Source organism: Suncus etruscus, chromosome X, assembly GCF_024139225.1.
Source record: "Suncus etruscus isolate mSunEtr1 chromosome X, mSunEtr1.pri.cur, whole genome shotgun sequence".
In the NCBI taxonomy this organism is placed as follows: Eukaryota; Metazoa; Chordata; class Mammalia; order Eulipotyphla; family Soricidae; genus Suncus; species Suncus etruscus.
In genome coordinates, this window is record NC_064868.1 from 39,448,458 (window position 1) to 39,471,395 (window position 22,938).

The 22,938-nt window shown below is 37.3% G+C and overlaps 1 protein-coding gene and 1 non-coding gene across 2 annotated transcripts in view; both read left to right on the plus strand.

Annotated features, from left to right (window-relative positions):
- Window positions 1-22,938, plus strand: part of SYTL5 (synaptotagmin like 5) — a 438,357-nt gene that overhangs the window by 137,332 nt on the left and 278,087 nt on the right. The window lies entirely within an intron of this gene.
- Window positions 18,308-18,440, plus strand: LOC125999821 (small nucleolar RNA SNORA51). Its single transcript, XR_007492289.1, has one exon. It is a non-coding gene; the product is annotated as a small nucleolar RNA SNORA51 (small nucleolar RNA).

Genomic DNA, 22,938 nt, shown 5'->3' on the forward strand with positions numbered 1-22,938 from the left:
GGAAAGACAGAGAAGAGTAGGACAGGGTTCCCTTCAGGTCCTCAGTTTCCTCAGAAGGAGCACAGCCGGGTGGAGACTCTGCAGGTAGAGCAATCAGCACTCTGCCTGGAAACCCCCACATCCAGCCATTTCTTACTCACTTACTTGCTGGGTAGCTTCAGTTTTTTTGGAGTTCGCTTCCCAGGGCTCTGAGGAGAGCTTCCAGAGTTCAGGAAAGACAGAGTAGAGTAGGACAGGGCTCCCTTCAGGTCCTCAGTTTCCTCAGAAGAAGCACAGCCGGGTGGACACTCTGCAGGTAGAGCAATCAGCACTCTGCCTGGAAACCCCCACGTGCAGCCATTTCTTACTCACTCACTGGCTCGCTGGCTAGCTCGTGAATGATCTTTTTGATGAGGCATTGGATCTTTTTTTTGCCAGTATTTTGTTGAGGATCTTTGCATCTGTGCCTATCAGCAATATTGGTCTGTAATTTTCCTTTTTGGCAGAATCTCTGTCTGGTTTTTGTATCAAGGTGATGTTGACTTCATAAAAGCCATTTGGAAGTGTTCCCGTTTTTTCAATTTTATGAAAGCTCCTGGACAGGATTAGTATTAGTTCCTCTTGAGAGATTAGAAAGAACTCATTAGTGAATCCATCTAGAACTGGGCTTTAACTTTTGGGAAGACATTTCTTTCAAGTTCTCATGTATAGTGGCATAGTTTCTCAAAGTAGTCTCTGACTACCCTTTGAGTTTCTTCAATATCTGTAGTGATGTCCCTCTTTTCATTTTTAATGCGGGTTATGAAGTTTCTCTTTCTCCCTTTCTTTATGTGTTTTACCAATAGTCTATCAATCTTCTTTATTTTTTCAAAGAACCAACTTCTGCTTTTGTTGATCTTTGGGCTGTTTTTTGGGTTTCTACTTCATTGATTTCTGCTCTAAGCTTTATTATTCCCTTCAGTCTCCCTATTTTTGGCTCCTTTTGTTGATCATTTTCGAATTTTATGAGTTGTGACATTATGCTATCCAAGTAGGCCCCTTCTTCCTTCCTGATGTATTCTTGCAAATCTTTTGCTGTGTCCCATAGATTCTGATAGTCTATGTATTCATTGTCATTTGTTACAAGGAACGTTTTTATTTCCTCTTTGATTTCATCTTGGACCCACTGGTTGTTCAGTAGCAGTCTGTTTAAATTCCAGTTGTTAAAGTTCTTCTTCTGTGTCCTTTTATAGTTCCATCTAATTTCAGAGCATTGAGAGTGAAGATAGCCTGCAAAATTTCTATCCTCTTTATCTTATGGAGGTATGTTTTATGTGCCAGTATATGGTCTATCCATATGACCCATGTACATCGGAGAAGAATGTGTATATCCAGGTTTCTGGGGATGGTGTATATATATATATATATATATATATATATATATATATATATATATATATATATTTGAGTTTATCAAAGATTTCTATTATCATCTGTTCACATTCTTTGAGTACTTTTTCCATTGTCTGGTCATTTATCTTAAGATTCTTTTCCAATATTTCTGCTGTATGGAGTTGTTCTGCATTTTTCTCTTCCAGTTCACTAATTTTGTCCTCCATTGCTGTTACACTGTTGGAGAGGCTTTCCATTAATATTTTCAGTTTAGTTACTGAGTTTTTGAGATCTGTTATTTAAGTTTGGAGTTTTCTTATTTCTATCTTTGTATTCTGTTCAGCTAGAGCTGTTTTCTTTGATTTCCACGAGGATCTTCCATATTTCTACTCTCAACTCCTTATCTGAGAGATTAATCAGATGGTTAGTATTTTTTAGATCATCAGATCTACTGTCCTTATTCTCTGTGCATGGTGTTTGTCTATGAGGTTTCCCCATTGTCATGCTTGTAATGTGGGTTTTGCTACATGTTATGGTGGTATTCATAGGCTAGAAGAAGCGCGGCTGCAAAGTAAAGCTGAGTGGCCTACTCCTGCTGCCCTGCAGAATCCAGCTAGGTCCAAAGTTTTTGGACAGGGAAACTCACTTCTCAGGCACTCATGGAAGACTGCTGATAATATCAAATTCTCAGTTGTGGGAAAGCCTGTTGCCCAGCAGTAGCCAGCTTGGTCCAGAGTCTGTGGGCTGATCGATTCACCTTTGGAGGAGGCAGACTCTCGGGGAAAAATGCTGAAAAGATCAAATTATCAGGCATGAGAAAGCCAGAATGTCCCTAAATATTTACCATGCTCCTGTCTCCCAGCAGAAGCCAGCTTGGTCCAAAGTATTTCAGTGGGGTGACTCACCTCTGGGGAAGGCAGGCTGTCTGGGAAGAATGCTGAAGAGACAAAATTCTCAGGCATGGGAAAGCCAGAAAGGCACAAGGTGTCTGCCAGGGTCCTGCTTCCTAGCAGAAGCCAGCTTGTTCCAATGTCTATGGGCAGGTCGACTCACCTCTGGAGGGGCATGTCCTCAGGGAAGAATGCTAAAGAGATAAAATTCTCAGGTGTGCATAAGCCAGAAAGGTCCAAAATATCTGCTATGCTCCTGCCTCCCAGCAGAAGCCAACCAGGTCCAAAGACTGTGGTCGGTGTGACTCACCTCTGGAGAAGTCAGGCCCTTACGGAAGAATGCTGAAGAGATCAAACTATCAGGCGTGGGAAATCCACAAAGGCCTAAGATGTCTGCTGGGCTCCTGCTACCCATCAGAAACCAGCTTTGTCCAATGTCTGTGGGCAGGTGGACTCACCTCTGGAAAAGGCAGGCTCTGAGAGAAGAATGCTGAAGAGATCAAATTCTCAAGCGTGGGAAAGCCAGAAAGGACCAAGATGTCTGCCTCAGTTTTTTAAAATAATTTTATTGTGACCAAAGTGAATTACAAATCTTTCACAATAGTATTTCAGGTACATAGTGACAGTTAATCATGTGCAATCCCACCACCACAGTTGTCTTTCTTTTACCCATGTTCCCAGCATGTATCCCATATCTCCCTCAAAGAAAGCCTCACAGACTGCTAGTGTAACTGGTCCCCTCTGTGTATAGCTTGTTGAAGATTGGTTATCATTTCTGTTGTTGTTGACTTTGGGTTTGGTGTTTGAATCTGATTATTTTTATTTTCCACTCAATGTTCAACCAACTTTTTGGTCCTGGTACTCTCCAATTATTTCCCCTCAATTCATGAGGCAGAACAAGATGAATCAAGTCATGTGGTTCTGTCAAGGATAAAAAATAAACAAAAAACAACAACAACAAAACCCCCAAAACTGGGAGAATTCCATCTAGGGGTTATAAATATTAATTTAAAAGAAGAAAAATTAAGAAAGAAGAAAGCAAACAGAAAACAAACAAAACCTAGAAACTACCAATAAAAGCAGCCAGCTAATAAAAACAACCACCATCATATAACCATAAAAGTGAAAGAAAGTAAAAAGAAAAAATATATAAAAATGAAAAAGAAAAAAGAAAAGAAATAGTAGAAAAGAGAAGAGAAAGAAAAATAAGAAGAAAAAGAAAAAGAAGCCAGAACAGTAGCATGGAGCAATAAGGTGTCTGCCTTGCCAGTGCTATCCTAATATGGACTGTGATTTGATCCCCTGGCATCCCATATGGTTCCCCAATCTAGGAGCAATTTCTGAGCACATAGCCTGGAATAACCCCTGAGTATCACCAGATGTGGTCACAAACAAACAAAACAAAAACACACACACAAAGAAAAAGAATAAAGTGAAGGAAGGAGGACTGGTGTGGCAACGTTTTGTGCTTTTTTTTCTTTTTTTTTTCTTTTTTTTGCACAGGCACAGTAATTATTGGGGAAATTAGGGAATTCCCTTGACCTAAGAGATACAGGGTTTCTCTATCCTTGAAGCATACTGCCAAGGGAACAACTACAGGTTCCAAACACACTCATTTTCATGCCCCAAGATATTTTTATGATGTAAGGAAACTTTCTGCTCAGTTGTGGATAAAACATCATGCTTCTGTAGCTAGAGATCTTGGTATTTGCATCGGACATAGTATGAAGGATTGGGCAGAGTCTTTATGGTTCTAGAAGTTCTGTTCCATCTCTGTTGTTGTAATCAGCCTTCTGTAATTAGTGGTCTTGGTTTTTGCTCAGATGCTAGGACAATGGCTAGGATGAAGTTCTTCTCAGTTGCTGTTGTCAAAGTCAGACCTCTAAAATTAAAGATCTTGGATTTTGTACATATCCTAGGCCAATTTCTAGTCTTTCGTTTTGGTCCCACAATAGGTTCTTCCCAGTCATGTTTGTCAAAGTCAGTCTTCTATAGTTAGCGATCTTGGTTTTCTGTTTGTTTATTTGTTTGTTTGTTTTGCTGGCTCTGCATTTACTGCATAAATGTTGACCAGAGTTAGTTCTTCTTGATCTATTGTTCCCCTGATAAGTAAGTAGTGACCATCATTGTCTCTGATCATGTTCTTGAGGTTGAATGAAATTTGATCTGATATAAGAATGACTGTCCCCACGTTTTTTGTTTTCTATTGTCTTGAGTAATGTATTTCTATCCTTTTAATCTAAGCCTGTCTTAACTGTAATTTTAGATGTGTTTCTTGCATAAAGCAGAAATCTGGTTTTTGTTTTCTTATCCAACCCTCTACTATGTGTCTTTTAATGGAGAGGTTTAGTCCATTGACTTTTTTTAATATAATTTTTATTTTGATCATAGTGGCTTACATATTGTTGACAATGATATTTTAGGTACATATTTACATAAAATCAGGGGGGATTCCCATCACCAAATTGACCTCCCTACACCTCCATTTTTGTCCTACCTCCCATATCCTCTTCCCTCACCCCCAGGGTTACTAGAATATGTGGTCTCCTCTGTATCTAGCCTACTACTTATTAGTCATGCACCTGTTTGGTCCTGGTGCCTCCCTTATTTCCTCCTCTAACTGGGGGAGCAGGACTAGCTAGTTCAAGTTACGTGGTTTTGTTTGAAGGAGAGAAAAGTAATAAACTGGGGTAAAAGTCTAATACGCCGAAAATAAGCGGAATTCTTCTAGAGGCTCTCATCATCGGTTTGAGACATGAAGGAGAGAAAAAAGGTGAAACATTCCACCAGTACAAAAAGAAGTGTCAAATATCCAGAGGACTCCAACAATAACGATAAGCACCAAAATAAATAAATAAATAAAAAAACCACAAAAACAGAAACAAAGAAGAAAAACACAAAACAAGACAAAACAAAAATAACAACAACAACAAAAAAAGAAAAAAAAAGCCATGATCTTGATATAAGAAACATGGCATAGCGTATAAAGAAAGAACAGAAAGGAAGAGAAAGAATAAGTATAACTGGGGACACCTTCAATAATCACACCCAAACAGAGAAATTGACCAAAAGTAGATAGGTAAATAAAAATAATAATAATAAATGACAATAAAATAATATAAAAAAATAAACAATGTTTTGTGCTTTTTGTTTTTTCCCTCCTGCCCTGGCACAGTAAATATTGGGGTCATTCGAAAAGGAATTCACTTGGCCTAAGAGATATGGGGTTTCTCCACCCTTGGAGTGTATTGTCATGGGATCAACTATATACTCTGTTCAGGATCATTTACTCTCCCAGTGGTGCTTTTGTGGTGTTTGGAAGACCTCTGCTCTGTCCTGGGTGATACAATCAGGCCTCTATGTCTAGGGATCTCAGTATCTGCACAGATCCAGGGGTGGGATTTTTGATGAAGTCAGTCTTTGTGGTTCTAGAAGTTCTGTTCCAACAGTGCCATTTTAATCCATCTTCTGTGGTTGGTGATCTTGGTCTTTGCACTGAACCTAGGATGGCGCCTAGGATAGTGTCTTTCTTTGTACTTCCAGAAGCCCCATTCCGTTACATTGGTCTCTGTGCGACCTTTGGAACTGGGGAACATGTTTATCGTGCAGGTCGTAGTTCACACCTTAGGCTAGGGCTTCTTTTATTGGTCCCAGGCTGTATACAGTCTGGTCATGGTTCTAGCATCCAGTCATCTGTAACTCGCAATCTTGGCTTTTGGACCTGCCAAAGGGTGACAAGTCTTCTGATTTTGTCTTTTCGTTAGCTGGTAAGGTAGGATAACCTGCACTTAGGTCAAGTTGTTCCCATTTTCTTCGTTGTCAGGATGTCATATTAGAGCTGGCACTTGTTGATGACCTCGCAGTATTAAGTCTGTCCCGAATGGGATTTGTTTCCTGTAGCAGTTGTGAAGAACTGTGCCGTTTCTATGTCTGGGATCCAGGGTTCAAGGCTGGATGGATGGTATTTAATCACCTGAGGTCTAAGTTGATTCCACATGACATATTTTCGAGGTAGGAGATATCCCTGTATTGTAAACAACTATGAGTTCCTATCTCTGGTAGATAAGGGCTCTTTTTATTTATGTAAGAATTCCCCTTTTTTAGTGTGCCTTTGCAGGGGGAAATGGTGCTATCTTACATTGTCAGTGCATTTGGGGGTGGTCAAAGGGGAAAACAGAAACAGGTTACATACCCAAAAAAGATAAAAAAAAATAGAAAAAATAGGGAATAAAAATGTATGTGCTTACATATGTATATGTAAGCCAGACTTTTTTTTTAATTAGTTAGCAAAGTATTTAAAGGACCAAAGTGATGCAAAGATTATCTTACATTTGGGGAAAAGCAGGAAAAGAGGTGGTGTGATACAGGTCTTATGCTTATGTTGGAAGTACAGGTTTTCCCATTGTCTTTTGGGGTTTTCTTGTGGTGTGTGGGTTCCCAGGCGTCTTTCCATCCCATCCCCTTATCTTCTTCAGATTGGCAAAAGATTTGCGGCATGGAGGTCCTGGAAGAGTTCTTGCATTGAGGATACTTTTAGACCTAAGTCCGGTTTCAAGTAACAGTCCACGTTAGGGGGAGTTGGTAGGGAGGGCAGCGCAGCATGAATCCGCAGGGGGGTTGGCTGCCTTTTCTTGCAGGGGACGAGGTGTGGGTTTGACTGGGTGTCCTCTCGACTGGGTGCTGGGTACTGGTTCGTAGGGATAGGAGGTCAATCTTGATGCCTAATGGATTAAGGACTGAGGGTGGAGAGTTTTAATATGGCGGGAGGTCCGTATGGGATTGAGGGGTGAAGAGATAGTTGGATTTCCAAAGGGGGAAAGGGGAAGGTACATGGAAGGGGTAGCAAGGGAGAAAAGAGAAAATACATTAGAAAGAAAGGGAGAAGAGAAAAGGAAAAATGTAAAGAGAAGAGTAGAAAAGATAGAAAAAAAGAAGAGAAAAAATAAAAGGGAAAGTAGTGAGAAGAGAGAGAATAGCAAGGGAATGCTAGTTTGCTTGGATGTAGAAATAGAAAAAAAAAGAAGAAAAGAAAAAATAAAAGGGAAAGTAGTGAGAAGAGAGAGAATAGCAAGGGAATGCTAGTTTGCTTGAATGTGTTCAAAGAATAGAGTGTGTAGTTTAAGTCTGTACGTCTCAGTTACTGCTTAGGTGGTCTGACTGGTCACGTGCTTCAATTCCTAAAAGAAGGTGTAACCTAGAGATAAAGTGTATGTTAAAGAGTTTTCTCAGGGCGATCTCATAGTGCAAGCTAGGTATGGTATCTCGTGTGGTATCCCGCGCTGCCATCCTAGTTTGTCCGCCATTTGTATCCAAGGACGACTGTGGACATAAAAGCTGAGAGGTTATTTTAAATATAGTAAGATAAAGGCATTAAAACTTAGTGTTGTGGGATGTTTCCATTGGAGACAGTGATTTCCCATGGTGTTGTTTACCTGTGTTCCTGTATACGATCTCTAAGAGATTATTGTGAGCCTTTGTTGTGGAAGGTTAATTACAAACCTGTTCTCTCTATGCTGCAGTCTTTGGTGTGAGGTGGTACCTCATAGTTGTTTTGATTTACATCTCCCTGATGATTAGTGATGTGGAGCATTTTTTCATGTGCCTTTTGACCATTTGTATTTTATCTTTGTCAAAGTATCTGTTCATTTCTTCTCCCCATTTTTTGATGGGATTAGATTTATACTTACTTGTAAAGTTCTGTCAGTGCCTTGTATATTTTGGATATTAGCCCCTTATCTGATGGGTATTGGGTGAATAGTTTCTCCCACTAAGTTAATTTCTTAATCTCCCTGTCTAAAGATTCTTTGATTACTATTGCCAGGGCATTTATTGCCACTTTTAGGTCCTCAATTATTGGGCTCATGCATTTTAGTGAACTGGGAAACTTTTTAGGATTTCTCTCTATATTCCTGGCTGCCAGTGTCTTCCTTGGTTTAACCATATTTCTTACCATTTGGTGGCTTAGAGTGTTCTGCCTTTGGTCTCAGCCCTTCTTTGTCACCTGTGGCATGGGGCTGGGTCCCTAATCTGGAGTGCAACCCCAAGCGGGTATGATGGCAGTGGTCGCCAAGGTTTGGCCCCACCCTCAGGTTTCTGCCCTCCCATTACCTGCAGGAAGTTTCAGGTTCCTCTCCACCACAGCCCTAAAGTGCAGGTAATGCTGCCGACCATGTCAGTTAGAGCCTGTCCTCAAGTAACTTCCCTCCTGTTACCTGCACTAAGGTGCAAGTCCTGTTTCCTGCACCTCGTCCCTTACATGTGGTTTATTGCTGCAACTGTGCCTGTCAGAGCCTGTCTGCAGGTCTCTTCCCTACCATTACTTTCACGAAGGTGCGGGTCCTGTCTTCACACCTCAGCCCTTATGCACAGTTAATCTATTTCAGTATTTTTATTATTAAAGTTCAATTTATTCATTGTTTAACTATGTAATATAATGCTTGGTATTTTCAGTTTTCTGAAGAATTTGAAAATGCTCTCATGAGAACATACAACTTGTTAATATAGAAATTCAAATTTATTAAAAATTAGAAAAACTTATACTTTTCAAATCTTAAAGTTTTAGTGGAAACATTTTAATTTATTTTATCAATAAAATAAATTTAGGAAAAACATTACTGAGAATTATATATTAGAGCTGGAGATAATATAGATATTGTGCTTTATTTACATTCACCTGACACAGGTTTGATTCTAGAATTACATAAAGTTTTTTTGTTTTTTTTTTTGTTTTTGGGCCACACCCTGTGACGCTCAGGGGTTACTCCTGGCTATGCGCTCAGAAGTTGCTCCTGGCTTCTTGGGGGACCATATGGGACGCCGGGGGAATCGAACCTCGGTCCGTCCTAGGCTAGCGCAGGTAAGGCAGGCACCTTACCTCCAGCGCCACCGCCCGGCCCTACATAAAGTTTTTAAAGTACTGTCAATAGTGATCCTTGAGCATGGAAACAGGAGTAAACCCCAAGCACCTTTGGTTCTATTCCCCAAATAAAAACAGATATCTAACAGTGAATATACTGTTTCACAAATCCACACTTTTAATCTATTCTTGTTTAACGAAGATTTACCTAAACTATAAAGGTGATTTCATAAAAGGGTTGTGAGTTGTTTTCTTTGATGATTATATATAAGTTGTTTAAATTGAGCTCAATTAGGTTTCAATTTTTTCAGATATTTTAGGAATATTAAATTTATATAAACAATGACATTAGACTTGCCAATAAATACAGATCTTATAGATTCAGGTTTTTCTCATTTAATATGCTCAGATTATATAGATAAAAATGTTATATGTTTACATAGAGGAAATGGCATTAATTTCAGACATATCTGTATGCATAAATAGTTCTTAGAGTACTAAATCTACAACTGTGCCATGAATCAATTATAAACATAGAAACAGAAGAATTTATAATCCAGATCTCAAAACAGTTGTTCTGCCTTTTCAATAATTGAGTTTCAAAAGTAGACACATATCAAGTATCTGAGATCTCTAAATATACCACCCTGAAATCAAATTATCATGCATTTCTGACCACAATGGGTGATGGGCTATTATATATGCAAAATGAGCTATTATGCATGCAAAATAAAACAAAGAATAATGAGTTATTAAAATTAGAAAAGTGGTACCAGCAATAGTGTATTGCCTCATTTGTTTATTTGGACTATCAAAAAAATTATAGCTTTTTTAAAATTGAGGACAATATATACATCTTTGGCTTCAATAACATATGGACAGTTTGATTTTGATTATGAGCTGATTAAATGGTAGTTTTCAGAACAAATTAAATCATATTTTGAAATTAACATATGAAATGAACAATTGTCAAACATTTATTCTTAATGTGTCTGAAATAGTAGTACAGCAAGTAAGGTGTTCCATGTAGCTGGCCTGAGTATAATCACTAGCATCCCATATGGTACCCTGAGCACTGCCAAGAGAAATTCCTGAGTACAGATCCAGTAGTAAGCCCTGAGCATTGCTGAGTATGGCCCAGTAACCCCCAAAACAAAATATTATACTTAATAAGGGAACTAGTAAATGTTTTGACCAATTTATCTACTTTAATTGGTCTCCCTAGTACTGCAATTGGTTGTCTATCACAAAGTTCAGTGCCTGTTGTGGCAATGCATTTCTGTTATTGCTTAATAAGTACCATTAGGGTTATACCCAGAGATGTTTGGGGACCACCAGATTTATACATATTTAGTGGTTCTGGGGGGTTCTACGTGGTGCTAAAGATTAAATTCAGGACTACCTGAAAGCCAGGCATGTGCTCTGCTCCTTTGAGTTATCTTTTCATCTCTAACAAATCAATGATAAGAGAAAAAAAAACAAACACAAAAATATAATTTAGATATAGTGAAATGTTCCCAAAGATAAGAATCAATAACTTTTTAATTTTATTTTATTAACATCTTTATTTAAACTCCTTAATTACAAATATGATTTTAGTTGGGTTTCAGTCATGTAAAGAACACCCCCTTCACTAATGCAACACTCCTCCCATCAATGTTCCAAATCTCCCTCCTCCCCACTCTACCCCCACCTGTACTTTAGACAGGCTTTCCACTTCCCTCATTCATTCACATTGTTACGTTTTTCTCAGTACAGTTATTTCTCTAACTGCACTCACCACTCTTTGTGGTGAGTTTCATGTCCTGAGCTAGACCTTCCAACCTTCCTCTCTTTATCTCTGAGGATTATGCAAAAAAATCTTTTTTTCTTAAAATCCATGGATGAGTGAGACTACTTTGTGTCTATCTCTCTCCCTCTGACTTTTTTCACTCAGCATAATAGATTCCATGTTCATCTGTATATAGAAAAATTTCATGACTTTATCTCTCCTGATGGCTGCATAATATTCCATTGTGTATATGTACCACAGTTTCTTTAGCCGTTCATCTGTTGAAGGGCGTCTTGGTTATTTCCAGAGTCTGGCTATTGTAAATAGTGCAGCAATGAATATATGTGTGAGGAAGGGATTTTTGCATTGTATTTTTGTGTTCCTCGGTTATATCCGTAGGAGTAAGAACTAGTAACTTTTGAATGGAGGCTCCATTTCTCCAAAAGTTATCCCTTACACAAGCTATAGACATTATTGTTGGTACTTGAAACCTACTGCCCATTAGTTATCAAAATTTCTTAGAGCTGAGACTCATTGTGCCTTGTTCTATTTCTTGAAAACAATTCCCATATGTTATATCATGCCTGTTTCACAATTGTTAGTTTGAAAGTATATGATTTATTTTCTAGTTTCCATAGACCACAAATAGAAATTTTTCTCCAGGAGTTTTGTTTCAGAGTCTTGCACATGCCTGGTTTATATGACGGAATTTTAAACATTGAGGATTATTTTAGATGTTTGAGATGTTGGGCAAAATAATTGTATTTTGCATGTGGAAAATATATGAATAATTAGGAAGCAGATGGTAGAATTTTAAACTGGACAGTGCTACTAAAATATTAAGGTCCTATTCCAAAATTCTTTATTTTCTTATTTTTTCTTTTTTTTTCAAAATCTTTAATATTCCTTGTATTGTGCACACTCTCTCTGGGAATAATTTATTTATACTATAGTGATCCAGATTCTAGATCAAACATAGTGTTTATTTGGGCTAAAAAACAGAAATCAGAGTTCAGTAGACTTAGAGAAGCATAAGTTTGCACAACAGGGTGTCAGAGAAGGGTAAAGTCACATAAAATTGTGAAAATAAAATCAGAAGTCTTTCAAGAGTCTTTGAAATCTAGGTTGCATATTAACGGGGCAAGACCACATAAGCCTGACCACAAAGTTCATGATTAGGGCAGGGACAAAGATATTAGCAGTTGATCATACTATGGAATTTGGAGTTACAGCAACAAAAACTGAAGATAATGCTTGATTAAATTCCTGGGAATCCAGCTATAATACCATAAGCTTTAATTGTAAAGACCCTTAAAATACCTGTTCTAATGGGGATCCAATAATAAATATGCCCTTCAAAATCTTAAAACCTAACCTGTACAAGATGTAGAGAGGTAATAGAATTTCAAGAATAAATTCCCAAAAGAAGAGTTAGGAAAAGGCTTTTGCAAATCTAATTCAATATAGCATAAAGAAATTTCATATCTAATTTAATATAGCATAAAGATAAATCAATTAAACTGCCTACTAGAACAAAGTCAACAATATTCAGAATGAAAAGTTAGATAGAATTATGATCCATATTTTTCAATGTACAATACCAAATATTCAATATGCAGAGTAGCAGAAACCTGGGACCTATGGACAAGATGGCAGATCTTCAAAATATCAAGTTTTATATAGACTTTTAAAACTATTGCTTTAATGGGGCCAAAGCAGTGTTACAGGGCACAAGGCATCTGCCTTGCATGTGCTAGCCTAGGACAGGCACGGTTAAATCCTCTGACATCCCAAATGATCCCCCAAACCAGGGGCGATTTCTGAGCAAATAGCCAGGAGTAACCCTTGAGCATCACCGGGTGTGACCCCCCCCCAAAAAATAGAAAAGAAAAAAAAAGAAGAAGAAATAAAAAAAACTATGGCTTTAAATAAGAGCTAATGACTATTTCAAATATTTAAAAAGCATAGATAATTTTGCCAAATAAGGAAAAGCATAACTAAAAATTATATATTTATATTATTTTTACTTTTTGTTTTGGGACCACACCTGAAAGTACTCAGCACTTATTCTGGTTCTGCACTTAAAGATCACTCCTGGCTGTGCTTTGGAGATGATAGGTGTAGGATTAAAATGTAGGTGGAGCATGTGCAAAGCAAGTGCCCTACCCATTGTACCACTATTTTGGCCCCTTGTAAGGAAATTTTAGAATTTAACATTTTAAGTCAAAACTCTCTCCCAAAGGGTTGAACATCAGCTTGGAGATAGCTGAGGAGTGAACTTAATGACAAATCAGCAGGAATTATCTATCTACGTTGAAAAGCAGAGCTAAAAATAAATATTTTTGGCTTTGCAAGTCATTATATAGATTTTTCCATATGACTATTTGATTATAAGGAATTATATATCTTTGTACATTAAGCTTATGCCATCTTTACAATTACCTAGGGCCCACAAAAGAGAGCTGCAGATAGAGAATGCTGCTATGGTAACACAAATGAATAATCACCTCGGGCAAATATTTTTTCAAAAATTAACTTTATCTAACTTCAGAATCAGTATAATATTAGCATAAAAATAGTTATCTAATATTTAGCTGAGCATGTTAGCCATGTCTGTTAGCATTTGTTTTGTCAAAAGTCACACATGCCCAGTGTAGTTTCATGTTTAGATACATAGACTGTGCATTAGGTAAAGTGTTCGTTCTTATTTTGGGGGGGGTCACACCCGGCAGTTTTTAGGGGATACTCCTGGCTCTACACTCAGAAATCCTTCCTGGCAGTCTCAGGACCATATAGGATGCCGGGATTCAAACCACCATCCTTCTGCATGCAAGGCAAATGCCTTACCTCCATGCTATCTCTCCAGCCCCCTCAATCTTATATTTTGTGCCTACCATGTACTAATTGGTAACTGGGCAGTTACTTAGATTGCTCAAATATAATTCAGGGGTAATATTTGTTTCTAACAGATTTTGGGATTTATGGGAGAAGGTAACATTTAAAGCATTTCAAATGATACCTGTAACATGTTTATTTTTATTGTTCTATATATTTATTTCTGAGGGCTGTAGAAATATTACAGGGGTTAAGATACTTACTTTACAAGCAGACAATGCTAATTTAATCCCCAGCACCACGTTATGCCCCCCTGAATACTTCAGATTATGGTCTAACCCCTGTCCCAAAGACGTATTATTAAAAGTGATCCCTAAGTACAGAGCAAGGAGTGAAACCTGGACATAATTGTATGTGGTCCCCAAGCCAAAACTAAGTGCATAAAATGCATTTTATGTAAAGACCGTTCTGTATGTACTCCAAAAGATAAAAGAGGGATAACTCTTTCCCTGTTGGGATGCTGATTTTTGATAGCGAGGATCCTGCCTGCTACTTAGAAGAGCTGTCCTCCACAGATGACCATCATTCTGTTTTACTGGGTGTGTTTAGTGTGTAAATAAATGTCAGGAACATGAGAGGCTGGTTTTTCTAGTTCCTGCTAGTACTCCTTGAGAATCAGGTAGTTCAGCACTCTACAATTTGTGTGTCTAAAAGAAAAGTGAGGCTACACAAATGTTCTAAAGCCCAGACTGAGGTAAGAATAATGTGACTACGGGTCTTCAGTGCGCTAATCTGCTTTCTTGATCTCTGTATTTCTATGTGTATGGGGAGCATGGGACTGGCTTCTCAGGAAAGAAACAATTCTTTCTACCATTGGATATGGGTCTTTATAATAAAAGGAGAAAGAGGGAAATAAAGGGAAACTTTTAGCTGGTAGTACCTGGATGAACTGAGGAAATTGAGCATCTTCTTGTTTTTAAAATTTCATTTAACCTAACAAATGGAGACATTGCACTAGATCCTACTGAATGACTATTGTCTTCAGGAAAAACATGTACCCTAGTGACAAATCACCTTCACAGCAGACTTACCCAGTCACTTTGTCAAATCTTCTCACACTTCTGTCTATAATATACTTGTCCTTTTGTTCAGATGTTATTAGCACTGTTGAATTGTTTTTGCATTTATTCCTATTTTGGTATGGTTAAATATCCAGTTTAAGTATAATTATATTTAATTGGATTGGCTGTGCCTGACACTCCAGAATCATTACAGTGTGAATGTTATATTTCCATCATTGTGAGGAGATGAAATAATAAATGAATATACTAGATAAACTAGAAAAAGCCATCACTTTATATTTAGATAGTTTTAATTAGTGATGCTGCCTTTGTCACTTATGTTACAAATATATATTTGCAACATAATATATCAAACTATTTCAGGAGACAGAAGTATATGGGGAGGTATGAATAGGGGGAGGAGGACCTAACTTGACTGTGCTCAAAGCTAACATTTGACTCTGTCCTCAGGATGACAAGGAGTTGGTCAATTTATTTTAAAGACTCAAAGTCATGAGTATAAAATGTGTTTATATATGACATTGTATTTAAAAATATGACATAAATAATATAGTCTCCTTAACTACATTAAGCACAGAAATTGCTCAAATATTTCATTTTGTAATAAGTGTTTTAGGAAATATTAAAACATAAAAATATACATGTATACAGTTATAGACATAAATAATACACTTATATGTACACATTATAACATAAGATGATACATATGCATACATTGATTTGGGTGATATACACTGGTGCTTCAAATTTATTCCTGGTTCTGTACTTAGGGATCATTGCTGGTTATACTCTGGAGACTATATGTGGTGCTTGAGATTGAACCCCAGCCAGCCACATGCAAAGTAAGCACCTTACTCACTGAATATTCAAAACTATGCGAATTATTTCAGCCCTATAACTTACATGGAGAACATTCAGTTAAACTCTGTTGAAATCCCTAAATAGATCACCTACATCCATGAATATACTCACACTCATATTTACATTTGGGCTTCTAATGACAAAATATTGATTAAAAAAGGTAATAGTGTCTTTTAGTTATTGAATCATGCTTATTCTATGTACTTACAATTTTCTGAAATTCTCTGTCAGCTAAGCTTGAAAATTAGCTGTTTGGTTATTCAACTTAGATGGGTTTGAGATTCTTCTAATATGTATACAGAATAAAATAATAATGCTGACTTCTTTATGTCCTGGTAGCACACTTAACATTTTATTAAAAAATTATAATTATTTAGTATGTTAAGAAAAGGACTAGGAAATGCAACTTTAATATGTTAAATTAGCAGGTTTTTTACTGATGCCCTATTATATAACAACATATGTTATGAATATTTTGTCAGCACATATATACAAATAGCTACTCATCTTTAATGCTTACCATTCAGGATTAACTAATAGTTGAAACTATGTTCATGTACATCCTGTAAGTTGTCTCTCTCCCTCATTCTCCCTCTTGCTCTTCCTTTTCGGCTCCATTTCCTCTCCCTCGTTCTGGCATTGTTTTGAATGATCTCCCAATATTTACCTAATATTTTAATAATATCCCAATGATTTCCCAATATGATCTTCCTATATTTTAATATAACAATTTGCTTGTGACCTACTGCTATCTCCCATATTCATGATTCATATTCATAATGTTCTAATTCTACAGAAATAATAAAGTGAGTTTCATTTCTTTATCACTTGTGGAGTTAGTAATTGTAGTGACCATATTAAGTTCTAGAAGTAAGCCAGAGCTCCTTGAAACTCAAAATTTAATAAATGGTGTATATGTATTATAGTTTCTTTAACCATTCATCTGTTGAGGGGCATCTAGGCTGTTTCCAGAGTCTGGCTATTGTAAACATCGCTGCAATGAATATAGGTGTGAGAAAGGGATTTTTGTGTTGTATTTTTGTGTTCCTAGGATATATCCCTAGGAGTGGTATAGCTGAATCATATGGGAGCTCAACTTCCACCTTTTGGAGAAATCTCCATATCGCTTTCCACAAAGGTTGAACCAGACGGCATTCCCACCAGCAGTGAATAAGAGTTCCTTTCTCTCCACATCCCCGCCAGCACTGCTTGTTCTCATTCTTTGTATGTGTGCCAATCTCTGTGGTGTGAGATGGTACCTCATAGTTGTTTTGATTTGCATCTCCCTAATGATTAGTGATGTGGAGCATTTTTTCATGTGCCTTTTAGCCATTTGTATTTCTTTTTTGTCAAAGTGTCTGTTAATTTTTCTCCCCATTTTTTGATGGGGTTAGATATTTTTCTTGTAAAGTTCTGTCAGTGCCTTGTATATTTTGCATATTAACCCCTTATCAGATGGGTATTGGGTGAATAGTTTCTTCCACTCAGTGTGCGGCTCTTGTATTCTGGGCACTGTTTCCTTTGAGGTGCAGAAGCTTCTCAGCTTAATATAGTCCCATTTATTTCTGCTTTCACTTGTTTGGAGAGTACTGTTTCCTCTTTAAAGATAACTTTAGTCTCAATTCCATGGAGTGTTTGACGTACATGTTGTTCTATATACTTTATGGTTTCAGGTCTGATATCTAGGTCTTTAATCCATTTGGATTTTACCTTTGTACATGATGTTAACTGGAGGTTTAAGTTCGCTTTTTTACAGGTGAATAACCAGTTGTGCCAATACCACTTATTGAAGAGGCCTTCCCTGTTCCATTTAGGATTTCTTGCACCTTTATAAAAAATTAGGTGACGGTATATCTGGGGAACATTCTCTGAGTACTCAAGCCTATTCCACTGATCTGAGGGTCTGTCTTTATTCCAATATCATGCTGTTTTGATAACTATTGCTTTGTAATACAGCTTAAAGTTGGGGTAAGTAATACCTCCCATATTCCTCTTCTCAAGTATTGCTTTAGCTATTAGTGGGTGTTTATTGTTCCAAATAAATTTAAGAAGTGTTTGATCCACTTCTTTGAAAACTGTCATGGGTATCTTTAGAGGGATCGCATTAAATCTTACAAACTTTGGGAGTATTGTCATTTTAATGATATTAATCCTGTCAAACCAAAAGCAGGGTATGAATTTCCATTGTGTACATATACACAATGGAATATTATGCAGCCATCAGAAGAGATGAAGTCATGAAATTTTCCTATACATGGATGTATATGGAATCTATTATGCTGAGTAAAATAAGTCAGAGGGAGAGAGATAAACACAGAATGGTCTCACTCATCTATGGGTTTTGAGAAAAATGAAAAACATTTGTGTACTGATTATCAGAGACAAAATAGAGGAGGACCGGAGGGTCCAGCTCCTGACATTAAGCTCACCACAGAGATCTTTTAGTACAGTCACAGAAATAATTACACTGAGAACTGTCATAACAAAATGTGACTGAATGAGGGAATTAGAACATCCGTCTAGAGTGCAGGCCAGTGTGGGGTGGGAAGGAAAGACACTTGGGATATTGGTCATGGGAATGTTGTACTGGTGAAGGAATATATATATTATATATTATATGTTTTATATAATATATACTAAAAAATCAAAAAAGAAAAGATAAGGTATCCCAATTCTTACCACAGGCTATGTTCTTTACACTGACTGTATAGAAAGAGGAGGTACAGTAAATGCACCCTATATACACCTCAACCCAGTCCCTTTGCCTGGTCTGTATTGTAAATTGGTGGACAAAAAAAATTTGATAAATAGATAGAAAATTCATTTGACTTGTTTATGCTTTCCTTTCAACAAAAACACATCTCTAGGAGGTGGTAGTTAATAAAAATGGATCATCTGTTTATTTATTCATTTTCTCTTTTTTAAGATACTATTTTCTAAGCTGGAGACATAGTACAGGGATCAAGATGATGCCAGTCTTGCCTCTTGGTTCAACCTGGCTCCATCCTGGCACCACATATATCCACTGAGCACTGCTAGGAGTAAATTTTGAGCATTACCAAGTGTGCCCTTTCTCTAACCCCACTTAATATAGATTACCTTATGACATAATATTTACTTTGATAACTGTATTGGCAGTATCTCAAGGGATAAGTTGTATTATTAGGAAATAAAATTGGATATGTACATGCATTCATTAACACATACTGTGAATATTTTATGACAGCTATACATAATGTGCTGCTAGGAACATTAATCACAATAGGAAGCACTGAGGTCTAATCTTAATATGTACTTTTACCTTCAGTATCATTATTCAGATTATGTGTACACATTCCATCCCACCCCAGCCTGCCTCCTTGACATACACGTTTTAAATTTCAGTTGTTATATTTTGAATCTCATGTTTGCAGTGTTGTTGGTTCTGTGGTTTAGATATAGATATATACCACCCCTTTACCCCAATGATATGCTGAGGCCCCTGAACTATTACTTCCTGTCCTCTCTTTACTTATCCCTTCCATTTCTTTTCTTCTTTGACTTTCTCCTTCATATACTCTATTGCTAAGGGTGATCTAGGTATACCATCTTTAGTAAATTCCATTGCTGTTTCCTCTTATTCTATAAACCACATCATTCAGAACATGCTTTTGTCTTTCTTCTGACTTCATGTGACATAATATCTTCCAGTTATATTCAAGTTTCATAGAATTGTATGACTTCTTTCTTGCATCTGCACAGTATACCATTTCGTATATATGTATAGATCATAGTTTTATTATACACTCATCTGCCATTGGACACCAAGATTGCTTAAATTGCCTAGCTATTGTGCAAAGTGCTGCAATGAAGGAAAATATTTTTGTTCTGGTGTAGATACTTACAAGCAGTCATGCTGAGTCTTATTCTAATTTTTCAGAGAAATCTCCATACTGTTTTCTGTAGGGGTTAAACTAGACAATAATTTTACCAGCATAGCATGAGTGTTCCTTTTTCACCACATCTTCATCAACTTAGATGTTCTCTTCATAATATTTTTCATTATCACTGGTGTGCAATATCTCATAGCAATCCTTATTTTTATTTCCCTGATAATAAATGATGATGAATACTTTATTATTTGTCTATTGGACATCTGCTTATCTTCATTTTCTCTCCCATTTTTATGGTGTTTTTTGTTTTCTTTAATTCCATTTGTATGTAATCTCTCATGTTCTGTAACAGGTCTTTTTTTTTTTTTATTTTTTGGGTCACACCTGGCGGTGCTCAGGGGTTACTCCTCTCTACTCAGAAATAGCTCCTGGAAGGCACGGGGGACCATATGGGACACCAGGATTCGAACCAACCACCTTTGGTCCTTGATCGGCTGTTTGCAAGGCAAACGCCGCTGTGCTATCTCTCCGGGCCCTCTGTAACAGGTCTTTAATTTGGTTGATTTCTTCGTCCATGGATTTCTTGTACTCCCTAGCTAGTGATTCTGATTCTTTCATCTTTAACCATGGCTTGTGTTTCTTTTCTCATGGCTGCATTTAGGTCTTCATCTTTTGGGTCTCTGCATTTTGGTGGACTTGGAAACTTGTTAGGATTTCTCTCCATATCTCCAGATGTTAGAGTCTTTCTCAATTTACCTATATTTCTTTGCATTTATTGGTTTGTCTTGGAGTGAAATGCCTTCAGGTTTTATCCTGCTTTTGCCATATGTGGCATGGGGTTGGATCCCTTCTCTATAGTGCGACTCTAGGTGGGTGTGTTGGCTGAGGTTCCTGAGATTTGGCCCCTCCCATGTCCTCCAGTCTAGCCTGATCAATCGCCCACCCCCTCTTTCTGCCAGCCAGTGAAGTTCTACTCCTGGCCAAAATGGTAGAGGGCGCAGCTGAGCCTAGATCCCTCCTCCTTCTTGCCACTTGGGAACTCGCCTGAGCTTCTTGCCTTTCCGGGAAAGTGTAGTGTTTGTCTAGTCGCTGGTCCCCCTGACTCACAGCCTCCCAAAGGTGCCTAAATGTGGCTGTGAATTGGTGCTCCCGGTGCGCTCCCCCTGGGCACACTGTACCCATTTCACCTTACAGCCTCTCAGAGGTGCCTATGATATGGCTGCGAATTGGCACCCTGGTGTGCTCCCCCGGGTGCACTGTACCCGTTTCCCCTTATTCATAGCTTCCCAGAGGTGCCTAAAATGTGGCCACAAATTGGCGTCCTGGTGTGCTCCCCCTTTCACTCCCATTTTATGTGGTTCTTTTGTTGTTGTTGTTGTTGCTGCTGCTGTTGCTATTGTTGCTGTTTTTGGGTCATACCTGGCAATAGTCAGGGGTTACTCCTGGCTCTATGCTCAGAAATCACTTTTGGCAGGCATGGGAGACCATATGGATTCAAACCACCATCTGTTCTGGGTTGGCCAAATGCAAAGCAAAAGCCCCTACTGCTGTGAATCTCTCTGGTCCCTTATGTTATTCTTGTTTTTGAGTTTTGTTAATATTTTATGTATTTTGGATATCATACCTTTACTTAATATGTTGAGAGCTAGTATTTTCTCCATTCAGTTGGGTGTCTTCTACTTTTAGGCCTGTTTCTTTGTCCTGTAGAAACTATGATTTAGTCCCATTAAAAATTATAGTAAATTTCCATGGGAATCATATCATTGAAGACAAGTTTGGGTCCAAATCTTAAATCAGTCTGCCTATATTTTTCTAATGTATTTTATAGATTCTGATATGATATCAAGGCTTTGGTCTCACTTTGAGTTAACTTTTTGTAAAGCGTAAGATATAAAATCCAGCTTCATATTTTACATATCAACACACAAAAATCTGTTGCATTCATATATACAAATATCAAACTAAAAATCATTCTATTTTATTTAAAATACTGTCTCCAAACAATAAGTTTCTGACAATTAACAAAATATGGTTTATTTATATTTCTCTTTAAATTATTTTTATTTTTAAGCATCATAATTTATAAAAATGTTAAAAGTATGTTCTATACACAAAGCTTCCAGAACTATATCTTCCACATATCTTCTATTTTCCTTCACCATCATCTCAGTGTCTACTCCCCCAAATTCTTTCTTATAGTATGCTTCCTACTAGAAATGAGTTCTCAGTCTATGCCTCCTTTACTTATCAGTTATTGTCCTGCCATCTTTCTTTATATTACATACATGAAAATAATAATTCTGTGTCTATCCCTATCCTCTTGCTAACTTAACTCAGCATGATACTGAATTAAATACTCAGCTCCATCAACACACAATTTCCACAATATAGCCAATCAGACTGACATCTTCAACCTCCATTCCACTGGAGGTTTGTTTCAGGAAATGAGACAAACACAAAGTGACAAATGCAAAAGGACTATTCAAGTTTTGGGGTTATCTCAAGAACCTTGAGTGAACTAATAGGTTGACCATTTATTTAATATATTACTTTCCCCCACCTACCCTGGTCTCCAACATGTAAGCCATTGCTTAACTCATCATAAATTAAGGGAAATTAGTAAATACATCAAAATTCAGTAGGAGCATTAAAAGCAGTGCTTGGAATATTGACACAGCCATTGGGAAGACACCCTCAATAAAGTCATGACAATTTTCTATTATTTTCCCTCTGTTTCTCTGTATACCCTAGGACCCTACATTGTTTTTATTCTTATGCTCATGCCACTGCCCCATCATTTATTCTATTCTTTCTGGGGTACAATTTTTGCCACATTATTCTATTATATTTTTCTATGGCACACATTTGCTGCTCCATGTTTTACTGAAAGGTCTAACCTGTTTTGCTGAGAGGAGTATTTGAATTATATGGTCTTTGTTAATGGGATGATATCCCACTCTCTTTTGTAGCAATAGCATTTTATCTTTTCTTATACTTAAGAAGTTTATTTTTTTGTAGATGTTCTATAGTTTCTTTTGTGAGGTACACACAGCTGTTCTCAGAAGTTATTCCTACTCTGCTCTCAGAAATCACTCCTGGCAGGCTTGGGGAACCATATGAGATGCCAGGAATTAAACTCAGGTCCACCCCAGGTCGGCAGCATGAAATCAATCTAGTCCCTGTTCTATAGTTTCTTTATTAAATCATTTATTCTTGGATATTTGTTGTTTCCAAATTTTGACTATTATGGATAGTGCTGCAATAAAGTTTTAAGTTTCTTTATTTAAAGAACATTTATTGCACAGTTGACATAGTTAATCATAACATATTTTCTTCCAATTAACTGGGAAATAAATTATTTTATAAAAGGAAAGAATAAACAAAGAGAGGGAAAAAAGTATATCAGCAAGCAAATTTTTGA